Below are 18,472 nucleotides of genomic sequence, written 5' to 3' on the forward strand. Positions count from 1 at the left end.
CCTTCCTCCACCCTGACAACTATTAGTTTACTTTCTGTCTAGATTTGCCTATTCAGGACAGTTTATACGAAAAAAATCACATAATATGTGACATTTTGTACCTGCCTTCTTTCATTCAACAGAATGTTTTCAAGGTTATCCAGTTTTTGCAGACTCATTCCTATTTATAGCTCAACATTTTCCTTTGTGTGGATATAGCATATTTAATGCATCCATTTTTTATTGATAAACATCAGGTTTTTTCCACAATTTTTTCAGTGAATAATGCTGCTATAAATATGTGTACTTGATTTTTGTAGACTACATTTTCATCTCTTTTACAGAAATACTTTAGAGTAGAAATGTTAGGTCATAAGGGAACTCTCTATCTACTTTTTGAGAAACAAACTTATTTACCAAAGTGACTGAGCCATTTTATATTCCTACTAGCAATGTATGAGGCTTCCAATTTCTCTGCATTCTCATCAATACTGGTTATTGACATTCTTGTTTATTTGTTTGTTTTGGAACCAGTCTACTGAGCGTGAATTGATAATTCATTGTGTTTATTTCTATTCATGTAATGACTAATGATGTTTAGCATTGCTTAATGGGATTATGTTTTGTTTGTATAGTTTCTTTGTATAAATGTCCATTCAGGTCATTTTCCCATTGTTTATTTAGTAACTTTTTATTACTAAGTTCTATTACTCCCTCATATTTGGGCAACGCTCTTATTGATATGCTTTGTAAATGTTTTATTTTCCAATTTTGTAGGTTGTCTTCTCACTATTTTGAGGATGTCTTTGGATGTCCAAAGTTTTTAACTTGGATACACACACACACACACACACACACACATTTCTTTTCTTTTAAGGCATCTGGTGCCTTGGGTATCACATTTAAGAAACTAGTACCAAATCAGAAGTCACTAAGATTTACATCTATATTTTCTTCTAAGAGTTTTACAGTTAACTCTTTTACTTAGGTCTATCATGTATTTTGAGTTAATTTTCATATTGAGGCATTGTTCGAAATTCATTTTTTTGTTTTGTTTTTTTTTGGTACCAAGGATCGAACTCGGGTCCTTGCGCTTGAGAGGCAGGCGGCGGAACCACTGAGCTAAATCCCCGGCCCTTGAAATTCATTTTTATGTAAACATTCAGTTGTCTTAGCACCATATATTAAAAAGAAAACTCTTTCCCCCACGGAATTGTCTTGCCAGCCTTGTTGACAAGTCAATTGACCATAAATATGTGTTTATTTCTCAGTGTTCAATTCTGTTCAACAGACCTCTATGTGTCTACACTTATACTTGTACCACACGGTCTTCATTAATGTATTTTTCAGTAAATTGTGAAACTGAGATGTGTGGAACTTTCAACTTTGTTCTTTTTTTTAAATGCTATTTTGGCTATTTTTGCTTTACATATGAATTCTAGGATGCGCAAGACAACTTCTGCAAAAAAAAAAGGCAGCTATAATTTTTAAGCAAGAAATTTGAATCTGCACATCAATTTGCTTCCTTAACAAAATGATTTCTCATTTGCAAGCATTAGTATCTTTCTATTTATTTAAATTTCCTTTAATTTCTTTTAATAATATATTTTTTAGTACACAAAGACTTTGATACCTTTTTATTACTGAATATTTGTATTTTCTTGAATAAATGTGTAAAAAAAAATTTATCCAGTTAACACTCTGATGTAAAATTTTAAAATCCCACGCATTTATTTCTAATTTTGATATGAAATATTTAAATTTATATTCAAAAGAGTACAGCTAAGGATTTAGCTCAGTGCTGCCACCGCCTGCCTCGCAAGTGCAAGATCCTGAGTTCGATCCCTGGTACCAAAAAAAAAGTATTATTTCACATATTAACTTTTTTGAATTAGCTACAATTCTGTAACTTCAGACAGGCAACAGTAATAAAATACATCTGAATTTAAGAGGTCATCTATTCATAAGAGCAACAGCAAATAAAATTGTCTTTCCAAAGTCAGCCAGTCATCAAAACAAATTTTATCAGATAAATAGCCTTGTTTCAAAGTATTCACATAATCTAGAGTGGAAAATATCCATACATTACTAAATTATAGTTTTGTTCATACTAATGATATTAGTGTTATTCTAAATCATCTTTATTGGGGTAATTCTTCAGGGAGAGACAGAACTACTATAGTTAACCATACTTTTAAAATTAAATTCAGTAATTCAACATCAGTACAAGTATTTGTAATTCCATGAACCATGACTTGCCACTCACTACTAATTTCACATCTCCATTCAATATTCTACCAAAATATGACTATTTTTCAGTAGTAAAAATTACATCATTAATCTATACTTAGTGTAGATCACAGAACTTTAACATGATGGACTCCTTAGGGATTAATCTATATTGATATTATGTATAAAGCTTGGATGAGATGAATAATTATAATTCAAGCAACTAGCCTATTTTCCAAATCTGCCCAACTAGTGAAAGTATTTCATTCAAATAACCATATTCCATGATAAAAGAAGATTATAAAAATAATACCAAAATTAAGCTTCCACTCAAGTTTGAAAAAAGAAGCCTTAGGGCCAATAAATTAAATTCTGGGCAAGAATTGGAAACTATAAAATCTTAGTGGTGCTGAACTGGCTCTTGTGTTAACACTCACACATTTCTAGAGCACAACATGCTGCATGTAAGATGGAGGTGTTGTATAGCATAGCAAACTTAATATGCAAATGATAGCAAAATAATATTTAAAGTATCAGATACTGAAGAATAAAGCCAACCAGATAAATTTTAAAAGCTTAATATCATGAAAATTATTTAATATCATAAACATTACCACCATCATCAGCTCTCTGTTTACTCAACACAGTCAAACACCTAGAAAAGACATTTACCAGGCCTTTGAGTCACATAAAATATTCAGAAAAGGCTAGGAAAGTGTCAAGCAAATATTCAGAAGTAAATATATGAAATTTAGATATATAATGGGCTTACTACAAAGAGGAATTCACAAGTGTACAGATACAAGTATTTACTATATTGATATACTGGGGTTCTTATGGAAGAGGCAAATACAGAGAATACTTTTAAAAACAAAAAAGGTATGCTTAGATCCCAGTATTTCAGATATGAAGAATATCCCATTCACACTAAATCTGTTAGAAGAAAAAATGTTTTTCAAATTAAAATTAGAAGAAACTATGAAAAAACTGAGTACTATGTTGTCATTTTTATAGAAATAATCCTTACAAATATGTATGTGTGCATTTGGAAGATGTTTCTTAATATATGTTATGAAACATATATCTTAAGATATAAAAAGGTCACACAAATTGATAAAAAATACACAGAAAAAAGGACAAACGTTTTGAACCAATAAAGCATTTCAACAAGATGAGTAGAAAAAAATATAAACATTAAAAGGAATAATTTATATTTTCAAAAACCTAATACAAATTGTAAGAGAAAAAATTCCTTTTCCAACAGTAGTAAAAGCTACACATAAGATAGTAATAAAGGACATAAAATAAGAAAAACCTCTGTCGATGAAAAAAGCTATTTATGATGCTACATGATGCAAACAAAGGAAGATGTTAATAAGTAAAGATACACAAATGAAAAGATTATGAATTAGAAAGTTATTACTTCTTTTTCAAAATTATCTTACATACAATATATGTTACAATACCAAAAGTGTTGTACTAGAAATTTAGTAACCAGTTTATTGCATTCTTCCGGGAAAAAAAAGAAAAAGAAAAATAGATGAGAAAATTCAGGAAAAAAAAGCATCATACATTGGATAGAACAACATACTACATGTTAGAGTAGTTTTAAAAGTACACTACCAGTTTAGGAATAATAATAAAAGTCTTTATACCCAAGAATATATGTAATTCCTATAAATTAAAATAAAGTAAGTAGCTCACTGGAAAAAGCATGGTCAAAAATATGAATATAATCTTCACAGTCCAGGCAAACATTAAGCTTTAGGACCAAAAACCCAATGATAAGATAATCAATCTCTCCAAAATCAGGAAAATAAATTGATAAAAGGGGGGATTCTTTTATATATTCATTGGTAAAGTTTTACAAGTTTAAAATCATCTATTGGCAAAAAGATATGGAAATGCACTTCCATTCCTGCTAGTAGAGTGTAAATGGTACTACCATTTGAAGAGCAATTTGGCATTAACTGATTAAATCTTAAACTCACTTACTTCATGATTCAAAAATAATAATTATCAGCCCAGCTTTTACAAAAAATGCATTAATACATGTGAACTAGAGACCTGTAATAAGGATGTTCATTACAGTCTTGTTTGAAATAGCAAAACAGCAGGAACAAATCGAATGCTGATGAAAACATAAAGATTAATGAAACCAAAGTACAACCAAACTACAAAGTAATAGGCAGCAATTAACAAATAATGGTATATATCTTCATGTACCTATATGGTGATATTTGTAAACTATGTGAAGTGAAAATGAAGTGTAGAACATCATGTCAATTTTTAAGTAAGTATGTTTTTTGTGTGTATAAATGCTACAAAGACCTTGGTCACCTATCTCTTTAAAACAGTCATCCGGAGCCCTCAAAATCAATCTTTTGCTCATGGCCACCTCATATTTGAAGACATATCAACCCAGATATCTTATCTCTGTAGTTACCCAAAAACTGAAAACATAAATTTTAATAGATGTAATGTTACACAAAAAATAATGAAGAATTTTTATACCACAGGAAATAGTTGAATACAAGTGTATTTACTTGTATATATTACTTAAATATTTATATATTTAGAAAAATAGAATACAAAATTATGTGATCTCAGATGTACTTTACAAAGACCCAATTGTATGATAAAGTTAGATATACTCATGGAAGAAAAAGAAACTAGAAATTGATCAAACATTCATTGGATAGTTGGACTGCAGTGGTTTTTTTTTTTTCTTTTCCACATTCTTCTTCTTGTTATTTTTTAGTATGACCTTGTTAAACAGACTTGTTCCTTTTGAAACAAAGTATCCCCTTTTAGGAATTCTTGAGATACTTCTATGCAGATAATGCTAAAATATTTCTCTACTCCCAGCCTCTCCCCTTCACTCCAGGCTGTTTTTCAGCTGCTTACTGAGCAGTTATCAGCATCCAAGCTTTAGTTCTCCTGGATGTGATTTCTCCAACTCTCCTACTGCTATGCTCATTGATTCCCATCTGACCTGCTGGGTCAGCCCTGACCTAGTTCCCAGACCAATGGCGGACTGAGTTAAAAGGCATTACTACAACGTCATCCTCTCCTCCAAACTCTTACTCCCATCCTCTGCGGCAGTGAATTTTCTCATCCTGACTTTGCCTGGATTTTTGATCTATGTCACTGCAGAGTCAGTCCACTGTCCTACACGCTATTGCAGTCTGTGTAGCATTAAACTGTTCTGGTATTTATTCAGGAACAAGCCCATACTGGACAAGACACTTATGAGATCAGAAACTGTAACTTACTCCTGTGTGGATCCAGGACTGTCCTCTCGCCCCCAAACACACACACGCACACACATACACATGCACACACCCTCCCCCACAAGAAAACAGTGGTTTTCAAAACATGTAAAAAAATATTTGATGGATAGCTGTCACATTTGTTTGACTCGAAATCTGTAGGATTTGTTCAAAGACAGAACAATTTCAGAGACTTAATCCAATCAGCAAGCATTTATGAAAGAACTGTTGTTGCTCAGGATCCTAAAAAGGGATGAGTAGGAAAAAGGAAAGTGTGGCTCCTGTTCTTGACACAGTTTCTAAAGTGGTTAAGAACACCTTTAAGAAAAAAATGAACAATAATTACTGTTTTGGCTTCTGCCTTAACAAGCAAAACATGAAAATCTTCTTGCCTGAGGTCTTGATTTCACAGATGAGCAAACTGCAATCGAATTTTCCTGCCTGGATACCAGGCTACTGCCAACTCCTGTCCCAACTCCATGAGCCCAAAAGTGCTTGGCTCTGTTGGTTGCTATTTCCATGCTCCCCCAATTTCAATTGTTCCTTTAGATCTAGATTCCCTCCCTGCAATTCATACTGTGGGCTAAATTCCTTCTTGCTGTCCCAAGATACCCTCTGTCACCTACTTCTGCATACACCTCCACAATGACAAGCTGTGACTACATTCTCAGCTTTCTGCTTCAACCTTCTACCTTTAAGACAAGATCATCATGGCAGGCCTCTAAATCAAACTATAACAAACTTTCACAACATTAATTTCCCATTTTCTTATTTTTCACAAAACTGCCAGTCTTCTCATCTCTCCCTTCACCTGCTCCACTAAGCCTTGGGCTTCCAGGAAAGCAGACTCCATCCCTAGATGGAGGATCCTGATCTAGTCTAAGCTCATCCCTCATGGCAATCCCATTCCCTTCAGTGTTGACTTAACTGGGAATGAACAAGTGATCCAGTGCTGACCAGAAAGATAAAAGAGAAGTCTGTGGGGGAAGGAGAAAGACTTCTGACAAATTTTCCTCCACTTTGCAAGAAGGAACATTGCTACTACCTGATGGTGTGCTTGGAACTAAAGCAGCCAGCATACCACTGGTTGAGGATAAAGTCAACACACACAGAGGGCAGAGCCAGGACAATGGCAATGTGGGAGCTAAGCCCAGATCCAACACTTGGAGCCTCCGTCTTTTGCATTTCTTGTTTAAATAGCAAGCTTCTTAAATACACAAAGATACACACACACACACACACACACACACATACAATCAACAGCTGTGCTTTCCATTTTGAAGGAGTAACTTTTAAAATGAGAATTTCGCAGATATTTGGGTTGTTTTCCATTTTAAGCTATTATGAGTAAAGCTGTTATTAATTTTCATGTAAAAGTTTTTATACATGTTTTCATTTCACCTGGGAGCAAAATTTCTGGGTCATATGATAACAGCACTTTTAAAATTAAGAGAAATGCCAAACTGTTCTCAAAAGTATTACACTACATTCTGTAATGTATGAATATTACAGTTGCTTCAAAACCTCTTCAAAATTTGGTGTTAATCAGTCTTTATAATTTAGCTATTCTAGTGTTCATAGTGGAATCTCATTGTGTTTTTAAAATTTCATTACTTCAGAGAAGAAAAGAGCTAAATACCTTTTCATGTGCACATTGCACATTTGTATATCTACTTGTTTGAAATATTTCTTCAGATATTTTGTTCATTTTGCACTTGTGTTGTTTACATATTGAGTTGCAAGAATCCTATATGTAGTGTATATAAGGTCATTTTTGAGAAAGAGATTCAAACAACTAGCAAATCTTGTGTCTTCTGAACATAAAGCATTTTAAGAAAATATTCACAAAATTTAATGTCTAGTCTTTTGAATTTTATTATTAGTACTTTTTTAGTTCTATTAAATCTTTGCCTAAATCAAAATCAAAAAGATTTTCACCTGTATTGTCTTTTAGATGTTTATATACTCAAAATCACAAACAAATCTCAAAAACATTATGCTCAATGAAGGAAAAAAAAAATGAGTGTGTCTTCTGTGATTCTAACTATATTAATTTCCAGAACAAGAAACCTAATCTATAGAAGTAGAAAGCAGATTAGGCCCAAGGAAGATTTTAAGGAAGTGGAAATACACCATAATCTTTATCACAGTTGTGTATACATAAGAGTGTTTGAAAATATACAACAAAGTCAATAAACAAGATAAAATTGAATGTGTTTTATTTTATACAAAATGCATCATAAAAATTTGATTTAAAACAATATTAGAGCCAGGCATGGTGGCTCATGCCTGTAATCCCAGCACTCAGGAGGCTGAGTTGGGAAGATTGCTGTGAGTATGAGGCCAGCCTGGTCTACACAGTGAGTTTAAGACCAGCCTAAACTACATAGTGAGACTTTGTCAATCAAAACCCTGCCCCCCCCAAAATCAGTATTAAATGGGAATAAGGAGCTGTACTGGAGTAGAATAATGATCACACTCTTCTGGGATAGGCCTGAGAGGGTAAATAAGGCCTTGCTCTGCTTGAGATAAAAATATTAACCTTAAAGTGTTTGTAAGTTCTTAATTACCTCTTCTAAATGCATAAATCCGCATGTCTTTCAAACATTTTAGCATGCTTCAAACAAGCTAATGACACACTGGGTTCATCCCATAAATGGAGCTGGCAACAAACTTATATGTCCAGTGCAGAAGGATTTTAAGAAAGTGAGAGAGAGAAGGATGGAGAGGTAAGAAGAAATCTCCTTCTCCCTTGGCCCAAAGATGCTGTGAACTTAAATTTCAAATTTTATTTGGAAAGGGAAAGCTATTCCACTGATGGTGCAGTTTTTGCATGTGTGTGTAATAGCAGTTTGTATTTCCAGAGAAAATAATAAGACACAGTGAAAACTGAATCATTACACCTTAAAATTTTAAGACAAAGTCACATGTAAAATTATAGAATTATATAACTAGATACCTATACATCATTAATCCAAATTGCTTAAAATACAAATAAATAAGGCTTGGAGAGGTGAAGATTTGTCTAGTCGTATAACTCACTGGAAAATTGATTGAAAACCTGGAAGAAGAATCGAGATTTGGGGTTTAGTGTGTTCATAAAATTATCATCTCAAACCAATGCCCTCCATAGAACAGATATTTTAAAAATACCTGTTGAATGAATTCATGCCAGACAATATGATAAAAACACATGAGAATCAAAACTGAAGCAAGAGACGAAGTTTCTTCCCAATAATTTAAATTTATATTTCTTAATGCCAATTCTGTTTGATGGGGGGAAAATATACTTTGGGAAATTATTGTGTGGTAGGTACCAATTCCTAAAGAAGCAGAATGATTGGGTGAATTCTTGAAAATTATTGAATATCCATTCCCAGAATGACCTGGGAGAATTAACTGTTTCTGAAGTAGTTACAAAGCATTTCTACCTTCTTTTGCAGAGATGGACTAATGACATTTAGCAGCTGCCTCAGGCCTATGAATTTAAGATGAACTTGGTAGAATGAACTTTTACCAAGCCCTCATCAGGATTAAAAGAGAGGAGCACCAGCACATTTGGTCATTTTGGGGGGTCATTGTAGCTGCTAAGTGGACTGGAGAAGGACAAACTGACATCTTCAGTTTACTATAGATATAAAATGACCAGCATAAATCCACTTTATAACATGCACGCCTCAAAAGCTTCCTATTAATCTTCTACTATGGGTCTACCATTCTTAGGATCATATAATATTTAATTCTTTATTTTATCCCAATCCCTGCAAAATGTCCATTTAATTTAGGAAGACTGGAGTAAGTTAGGATACTATTTCATTTATATCTCTGTCTCAATCAAGTAGCTCCCACCAAGGTGACATTATTTGGCTCCCTCAAAACAGCCAAGCACACACAACTGCCAGATGTTGAAAAATAGCAAGATACACAGCAAAATTCAACATATGAGTTTACATTTTTTACTTTGCATATTTTACTTTACTTTACATATTTACTTTACATATTTTACTTTGAAAAACTGTTCACTGAAATTTACACATTCAAGGTACTTCTAAACAATTAAAACAATGACAGTATTAACATGGCAGCTAAGAAGAAAACCTGTAATTGAACAGGCAGTTGTAAGAATTTCAGCCAAACAGATGAAATAACATTCATTCATTCCATCTCATCTTTATTCCAACTCATTTGGTCACAAACTTAACTTATGGAGAATTTAATTGTTTTTTTCACTCTTGCTAATGCATGCTATCCTCACACCTGAAAAATAATGGTCTAACAGTTGCCTTCACGGATCAGTCCTTTAAATAGCAATAAATAACAATATCCATTTTAATAATGAAGCTCTACAAATTAAGCTCTATAAAGTGAGACTAAAACTTTGTTTTTTTTATACTTTGTTACAAATAATTTCGAAGAGGTATAGAATGCATATTTGAAGTTGAATTAGATTTCAGCTCTGAGATAAAAATTCCCTTATTAGGAAAATAAAAATACTTATAATTAAAATTTTTCAAATAATACTAGTGCTTTAACGTAAAATTGACTAGAAGTGATAAATCTGAAAATTTTTTTTAGATCTCCAGAATCTTTACAACATCAGAATATCAATGAAGATCTCAAAATAGTAAAGAAAAACAGTAAGAGTTTATACTGTGTTAACTTTTGGAAATATATTCATATTTATGACTAAAATAACAAGATAATATTCACAAGATCAATTCTGTGTATTATTAGTGCTACAAAAATAAATGTCAGAAAAGCTTTTTACTAATGGAGGAAAGCAATGAAAGTGAGTCTACCTATTAAAAATACAGATTAAACATAATAGGTACTATAATACTGCTACTTTGAACTCAAAGGTAAATTTTTCTGGAAATCTACTTTTGGATGAGTATTCAATTCATATCATATATGCTGTTGGATGACTATTTTGAATTAGTTCATGAAACAAGCCTTTTTACAAAGGTGTATAAACGTCTATTCTGTGAAGATCTGCCACCTCATTCTCAGTGGATATTTAATTTGCTCAGTGCAAATTCCTAAACAGGCCCTCTATTATCACCACATGTTAGTCTCCCAGTAAAACACCTGAAAAAGCATAATATTTGGAATCATTAGTAATTCTGAACACCATTAAAAAAGGGCTTTGATAACTAGATAAAGTTAACACCGAAGTAAAAAGTAAAACTCTTGTAAATATAATTACCCGAACAGCTTCTGGCTTTATATATGTCAAAATTAACTAAATATGATTAATATTCACGATGATATAGTCCTGGAATATTCATGTGGCAACGCAAAACAAAAGCTGTAATAAATATAATATTAAACATTGGTTGTTCATCAAATGTCAAATTTTCCCGCTGTCTCAGCTTAAAGAAAAAAATACAAAGAATACTCTGGGTCCTCATGGTGACACACATCTTGGATTCTGTGTCTTGGGATGGAATATTTGCTGTGACAAAAAAATGAAAACTAGTCCCTTGGAATGCTGAATCTTTTGTGATAAAATGGATCCTATACTACAATGAATTGTCTTATACTTAGTGAATGTATATTCACTCTGGCTCTATGTTTAACATCTCTTAATACATACATTAGCATGTCCAATATCCCAGTTAAATACGTAGCTTTCCTCATGTTTCCCTAGCACAACATAATTCCTCCTAGATCTCTGCTTTTGTTCCAGGTGTGATATTCAGCCTGCATAAAATCCTTTCCAGAGTCTCTTTACAAGACCCAGTGCTACTATAGGATATATTTTCCTAGTCACACAGACATCTGCCCTCTTCAGGTTTCCTCTAACACTTACTTGCTAATGCATCTTTCCAATCCATAATCATACACAATCTTGGAATATTTTAAAATCTTTTCTCTTAATTATAATAATGCTTACGCAATATACACTTTGTACCAAGTACTGTTCTAAACACATATAACCTGTAAACCCATGAATCAAGAGTCTACAGAAATTCCTGTTTTATAGATGAGTAAAGAGACTTAAATAGTATACAAGGGCACAAAGCTCCTAAACAGTAAAGTCTAGGCTCACATCTAAAGCTCTGTACAAAGATCCTGTTCTGTGCCACTGTGAAATATAATCTCATGCAAATACCTGTTATCTTCAACTAGACTGCAGGCTGAGGTCAAAAAGAGTGTCTTTCACTTCTTTTTACTTCTTTCCAATACCTTATACTATGCTGTACAGGTGTCTAGAATTGAGAAATGTAGAAAGAATATATCCAAAGAATTTCCTAAGGAGGGTCTACAAGATGTTCTATTGGGGATTTAATTGTGCAGTGCATTCTTAAAGGCCCAGTCAACTAAAAAAAGGAGCCTCTAGAAATAAAATATACAGAGAAAGTCAGTCTTTACCTGTACTGATTTAATGTTCAGGGTGGCAAGCTGCTTATCCAGCATACTTGTTCCTCTTTTAGTTTATATTTTATTAATTTTACTCATCTCTCTTAAAATAATGTTGTGATCCAAATAATATTTTATTTCCTGTCTCCTTAGAAACTTTGTGTTCAGTAAGTGGATAAATATTTACCAACAAAGAAGACAGATAAATGGGACCTTTCTTTCCTTGGCAACCACAGTATTAAAAACTGGGACACTCACATCACTCTGTGCAGGAAAACTGCAACAAAGCAAAAGCAGAGCTGGCTGAGGGGCTGCCTTCTCCCCACACTTTCACTTAGCAGCCCCACAAAGAAAAAGTAACAGGATGATAGTGGAAAGGCATTTAGAAGTAAATTAAGACAAAACTAACTTAATATGCTCATATACAATTACTATGAAAGTTTTTCACTAGCTTCATATTTCAGGGAAAGAAACACCAAGAACCAAAAACATCCCAATCTGCAAGTTCACTATTAAGTAATGTAAAGCATTCAAATACCTACAAGGTTCACCACAGTTCTGCATGAGGATGTTACTTTCACTGATAATTCAACCAAGCTTCTGCCACATGGCTGAAGAGCCAGCCAAGCCATTAATGGATTTGCATTCTTATCATGGGGAGTCGGAGGGCGGTTTCCATCATTTCTAATATTACACACTTCCCCAACACTGATTCAGATGATTAACTGCATCGGCCCTTCATGAAATCTGCACTCTATCACTTAGGAAGGCAATTTTCTTCATCTCAACTCCTACTTTTAATGCCTATAAAATGCATAAGCACATTTTGCACTATTGGCATATAATTTAAATGAAAGGAAAAATCAACAATTTGCTCCACATTATAGTTTTTTTACTGGTAACTTCAATGAATTTAATTTTGGTCCCTCTACACACACTCTTTAAACATAAAACTCAGCTATTTAGTAGATATTGAGTTTTGGGGTTTATTTATTTTTTAGAAGCAGGTAAGTAGGGTAAATCATATAGGCCTCTAAATATCCATTTTTTATTTAGATTTACACTGTTGGACACTTCTGTGATTACAAATATAGTAAACTGGCATGGCTGTCCTGCCATGTATAAATAAACTTTTCAGCACCAATGCTTTCAAAAAGGAGAACTGCCACATTACCACTAATACCTACAGATTAGTTTAGCTAAAGAAATCAAAGTAAAATACATCATTTTTATGGAAAGAAAGTGATAAAGCCAACTGAAATTGTAAATTGTTAACTATGGTCTCCAGAGCTAATTCAACTTTTCCATGCATGTAAATCTCAAACAAAATCACACAGAATATTCTTCTTCAAACATCTACAAGAACCCTAACAGGTGGATGAGAAGGAGTACACGTATCTGTTAAACGGTACAGTGCAGCTAATGCTATCAAAACAGTATATTTATAAGCCTGTGGAATGTAGCCTCATTTCTCAGCGACTAACCATTACTATCATTTAGAAGTTAACCCATGATGAAGAAAAGTGTATTGCTTTGACCTTCTGCTTCCTATCTTCTGAAACTAATCTACTTTGATGTTTTTGTACGTATGCTGAGCAAAACATTCCATAAATAATGCTGTGGTGCACAAGCATTAAAGTTTAGAGTTTCTGCCTCTGATGTAGGTAGTGACAGGACCAAGAACACACAGGTTCAATTCCAAGCCAAATATTAGGCGGGTGGTTTGAAAATGTCAGTCCAAAGAGCTCTAAGGCAAAAGAATAGAGGTTTCCTTTGCCACCACCCTCTCTCTCCCCTCCCCTCTTTCTCTCTTGTTCCCTTCCTCTCTTCTTTCCTTATGGTTTCTCATGGAGACGACAATCAAAGCAGAGAAAGCTAGGTTTTAAATTACTGTGACACACACTAGGAATATGTAATTCCTAGGAGGGGGAAAAAAAAGAAACTGCTGGGGGGGATTATTGGCAACACGTCTAAGTGACAACCCTCCCCACCCCCACCCTAATACAGTACAGATTCATAGATTCTTCTCAGGTCCTCTTCTCCTCCCAGTTTCCAGTACTCTATACAACTTGACCCCTAATCCTAGTAATTTAGAGACCTGCAGGGCATCCACAGTGCAAGAGTGTGTCTCTCAGGATATGTGCCCAATTTTCTGGGAGCCCCTGAATCCGGACAGTTGTAGCAAGCAAGGGATGCTCCCACCCTCCCACTGGGTGGGGAAGGGGTGAAGAAAGGGGAGAAAGAGATGAAGACAAGAGGAGAGGGATGCAGAGCTGAGCTTGAGGATGAGTGGCTGAAAGGAAGACAAGGAAGAAAAGAACGGGTGGGAAGGAAGTGGAGCTGGGAGAGAGGAAGAAAGGGATGAAAGAAAGGCTGGAAGGGTGAAAGGAGGGGAGAGGAGAGAGGGATGTTGGGAAGGATGAGGGGAGGGAGGGCTGGGGAGCGGGAGGGAGGGGAGGATGGAGAGGATGGGAGGGAGGTAGGGAGGGAGGGAGGATGCTCTGCCCGGGACTCACCTCTGCGGGTCGGTGGGAGTTTCTCGCCTCCTCTTTCTCGAGCGCTTCCAGCAGCTGGAGTGGTAACACAGAAGGGACTGGACTGGCGGCGGCAGGGATGAGGGCAGCTGCTGCAGCCGCCTCTGGCCGAGGTGCGGTGCCGCCTGCTCCGCCCGCCCGCCCGGGTCTCCGCCTCACTCGGGGCTGGAAGCGAAGCCGCTCCCCCCTCCCCCCTCCCCCCGCCCGCCCCGCGTCCTGCCCAAGCGCGAGCGGCAGCGGCCCGGATCGCCGCTAGGGGAGGCGCGCAGTGCGCAGACGCGGCCGCACTCTGGCTCGCGCGTCCCCGCGTTCCTGCCGGCTCCGCAAGACTAGGGAGATGTGGGGTGGGGAGGGGTGTGCCGCGGGCGCGCTCGGCCAGGGGAGCGCCCCAGAGGGCGGGGCGGGGTGGCCGGGGCGGGGCGGAGCCAGGGTCGCGCGGCCTGCTCCCCTCAGCAGGTGGGGGGAGGGGACGGCAGCGAAGGGGCCCCGCCGAAGGGCGCAGGTGCAGTGTCCATGACAACCGCGTTACCCTTTGGGCGGGGACCAGGAGGGGAATGTCTGCGAGCTGCCAGGCCCGCGGGGAGGGAACGGGTTCTTGAGCAGGCAGAATTGGTAAGGGGCGGGGTAGGGGGGATAGCAGAGTGGGAAGAAGGGTCAGCTCCACAGGGCGCTGACACGTGGGAGGAGGAGGTCTAGGACGGCAGGGCCTGAGTGCAGCACTGGTGGAGGCTGACATGAGAGGTTTGTTGGGACCTGAAGCCCTGAAGAGAGAGGGGTTGGACTTTGAAAGAGGATGACAGTGTTAAAACAAATGGAATTTTTGAACACTGAACAGCTTTTGTTGAATGTTGTCTCTATGGGAAGGCATTGTGACTCTTTATTTTACCAGGCACTCTACTTAGGCATTTGAGATATCCAGGATGTTTAAGATCGCCGTTTGTGCTCGAGTTTGTCCTCGACAGCAAGGAGTATATAATACACCTACCAGCCACCTGCACTCGGGCTTTTGGGTGGTGGGATGTCACAGTAACCGAGGGGCAACGGTAGAAAGCTACATAAAATGTGAAACATAAGACAGTTATCTTTGTTCTGCCATAGTGCCAAGTGATATTTTTTGTTTTGTAAATCAAAAGAGAAGAATCAAGACAAAAAAAAATCTATGGCAGTTGGTATAGCACAGCTGATGCTGCATTCCCAGTAAACTACCTGTCTTGCACCTTTGCCCGCTAACATCAGTGTCTTTGTTCATGCTGGTGCTTAGAAGGCTTTATATCACGTGGCACACGCATTTTTAATGCCCCATTCATCATTAGCTATGTCAGCTCTTTTTTTCATCCCCTGGTTGTTCCCAAGTTGACACTTGGAGTTATTAGAAAATTATGTCAAATTCAAGCATCTTATTCTATCAAGCTTATTATTTGAGAGTAATACCTCTGTACATCCCTGTATCTTCTCTTCCAATATCTTCTTGCCTCCCCCCCCCCTTTCTCGCCATCACTTTACGAGTTTTTAAATTTCTGGGAGAAATAGACAAGAGGAGTCACCAGATGTGTCTGAAAAATGTCCTTAGGCAACAATGATGTTTCAGGACCACGGACAGTATCACGGCGTGCTCCTCCCACCAAACGTTGTCCTTAGGCTCGCCTATGGAAACGAGAAACATGCTAAGGAAGGTAAACGCTGTGCTCGTGGAAACAAATACTGAGTGCTGAAAGATTTGTGCCAAAAGGTGCGAAGTGAATGGAAGAGAAAAAATATAACGTGGACTGGAATCAGCAGGAAAGAAGTAGGCCGTTAGCTAGATTTTGAAGGAAGTATTGATAAGATTTAGAGGCATTGCAAGACCCTAAAGTGGCTAGATGAGAACAGTTTAGCTCGTGGAGTTCTTCAATAAAAAATAGAAATATCACACACTGCGACTACACAGCATCTTTCTAGAGGCAGAGGGCACCTCTAATTTTTAATATTCCAAGAATGTGGAAAGGGCAAAGTAGCCCCAGTTAAATGAGGTAGAACATTCACTCTAAGACTGAAATTTCATTAGTATTAGTATTAGTATTATTACTGTAATTTTTCATCCTCCGGTCAAGCTAAAAGGGATAAAATGAAAAAGATAGGCCAAAGAATAATCAGGAAGTTCATAGCTTTAAAGTTCAGGGATTCATTTACAGTTTTTACATTGTATTAATTAGGCCTACATTTAGAATTCTATGTTTTAATTAGTGGCAGACAAGCACAAAAAAAGTAATAAAGACCAAGTACTGGCTTGCCAAAATAAAATTTCCCTTTTTGTTTTGTGTCAGGTTGTAGTGATGTTCAAACTTGTATTATTGAAAAAGTTTAGCTCGGTGGTTCTGGCGCCTGCCTCGCAAGAGCAAGGTCCCGAGTTCAATCCCGGTACCCCCCCCCCGCCCCCAAAGACATTTTAACTGGCTGGGGATTTAGCTCAGTGATGCCACCACTGGCCTCGCAAGTGCAAGGTTCCGAGTTTTATCTATCCCTGGTACCAAAAGGAAAAAAAAAAAAAAGATATTTGTAAGAAATTCAAAACCTTTTTTCCGATGCAATTGCTTTAAATTCATTTTCTTAAAAAAGCATAAAAGCCATCCCTAATTTCTTGTACCCTTGACCTCTCTTACTTCTCCTTCAAAATGCACTAAACTGTTGTCTGTCAGAGACCACAAGAACTTATTCAGGCAATGCACTTGAGTCAACAGCAAGCAAATTGCAGCTAATATTTTTGCTCCCTACCTCCAAGAAATTTATTAATTCATTTGTTTTCAGTGAAGGGGAACCTCTACCCTTGCCTATTCTTGTGGAGAATCCAAATTGAGTATTACTTTACTCATATTTATTTTTCCTTAATAATAATCTAAACATGATGTATAAATATCTATCGCTGGATTCTAAAAAGTTGTCATTTTGTTTATCCCCATTCTAAATCAATGGGATAATTAATTTTGTTTTAAGACTTCTTGTGAATCTATCTTCAATTATACTGATCCAAATGCTCTCTTTCTTTTTGATGACATGAACATATACAGCCCTCCAAAAAGCAGTTTTCCCTTCCCTGTTTATTTTAACGATTTATGCCAGTATAAACAACCAGCAAAAATGAGTAATGTCAAATGTATAGTATTATGTCCAAATGGAGAGAATACTGTATGTAATTTAAATATAATTTAATCTGTAATAGTGTGACCATCTAGATTTTTATAAAAGACTTCAACTCAACACTGACAATCTGAAGTGAAATTATCCCTAGTGCTTATACATTTCAAAGTCAGATTTCTATGTCTAGTGACTCCTATTCTGTCAGTTTCAGAAATTTCTCTACAAAGTCTTCCAAGTCTATTTTATTTTTTAATGGACTCTATTTTTTAGACAGTTTTTGACTTACACCAAAGTTGATTGGAAAGTACAGATTTCCCATATATCTCTTTCCTCCACCCCTCTACTACTGTCAATCTCCCCCACTACCAGAGTACATTTGTTACAACTGATGAATCTACATTGACACATCATTATCATGAAAGTCCATAGTTTATAGTAAAGTTTTGAATTGCTCAGCTTTCCTGTTGCTGGGACAAAATCCCTGAGTGAAGGGAGGGGATGTTTATAGTGGTTCATGTTTTTGGAGGTTTAATCCCTGATAATTTGGCTCCAAAGCAGAGATATTATGGTAGAAGGATGTGGTGGAGCAAAACTGCTCAATTCTTGGCAGCTGGGAAGGAGAATGGGTTGGAAAGAGCCCTTGTGGAAGGAACCAGAGACAAGATGTACTTCCCAAGGTCACATCCCCATTACCCATTTGCTTCAACTAGGCCCTATCTCCTAGTAGCCCATTCAGCTATTAATTCATAGATGGGTAAAATCAATGATGGGGCTAGTGTCACAATCCAATCATCTCCTTAGGAGTCCTAAGAAATTCTTGTTGGGGATAGGATTTAGCTAAGTGGTTCCACTGCCTGCCCTTCAAGCACAAGGACCCCAGTTCAATCCCCAGTACCAAAAAAGAAAGAAAGTCTTGTTGACAATCAAGAGTAACTGGCACAAGAGTTCCCTCTTGATTTTGTACATTCCATCAGTAAGGAT

At 36.6% G+C, this 18,472-nt stretch overlaps 1 protein-coding gene across 7 annotated transcripts in view; it reads right to left on the reverse strand.

Moving 5' to 3' along the window:
• Positions 1-14,581, reverse strand: part of Ctnna2 (catenin alpha 2) — a 1,179,603-nt gene extending 1,165,022 nt beyond the window's left edge. For 4 of the 7 annotated variants that reach the window (XM_087201985.1, XM_087201975.1, XM_087201973.1 and 1 more), the window contains exon 1: positions 14,360-14,515. The gene's annotated coding sequence lies outside the window, so the exon portion shown is untranslated. Of the gene's footprint in view, positions 1-14,359 lie in introns of all 7 variants that reach the window. The other 3 variants (XM_004844634.4, XM_087201964.1, XM_004844636.4) reach the window with 2 other exon arrangements.
• Between the last annotated feature and the right edge of the window lie 3,891 nt (positions 14,582-18,472).

Source organism: Heterocephalus glaber, unplaced genomic scaffold, assembly GCF_053883595.1.
Source record: "Heterocephalus glaber isolate CG9 unplaced genomic scaffold, H.glaber_assembly_v1.0 deba00000470, whole genome shotgun sequence".
NCBI classification, from domain to species: domain Eukaryota; kingdom Metazoa; phylum Chordata; class Mammalia; order Rodentia; family Bathyergidae; genus Heterocephalus; species Heterocephalus glaber.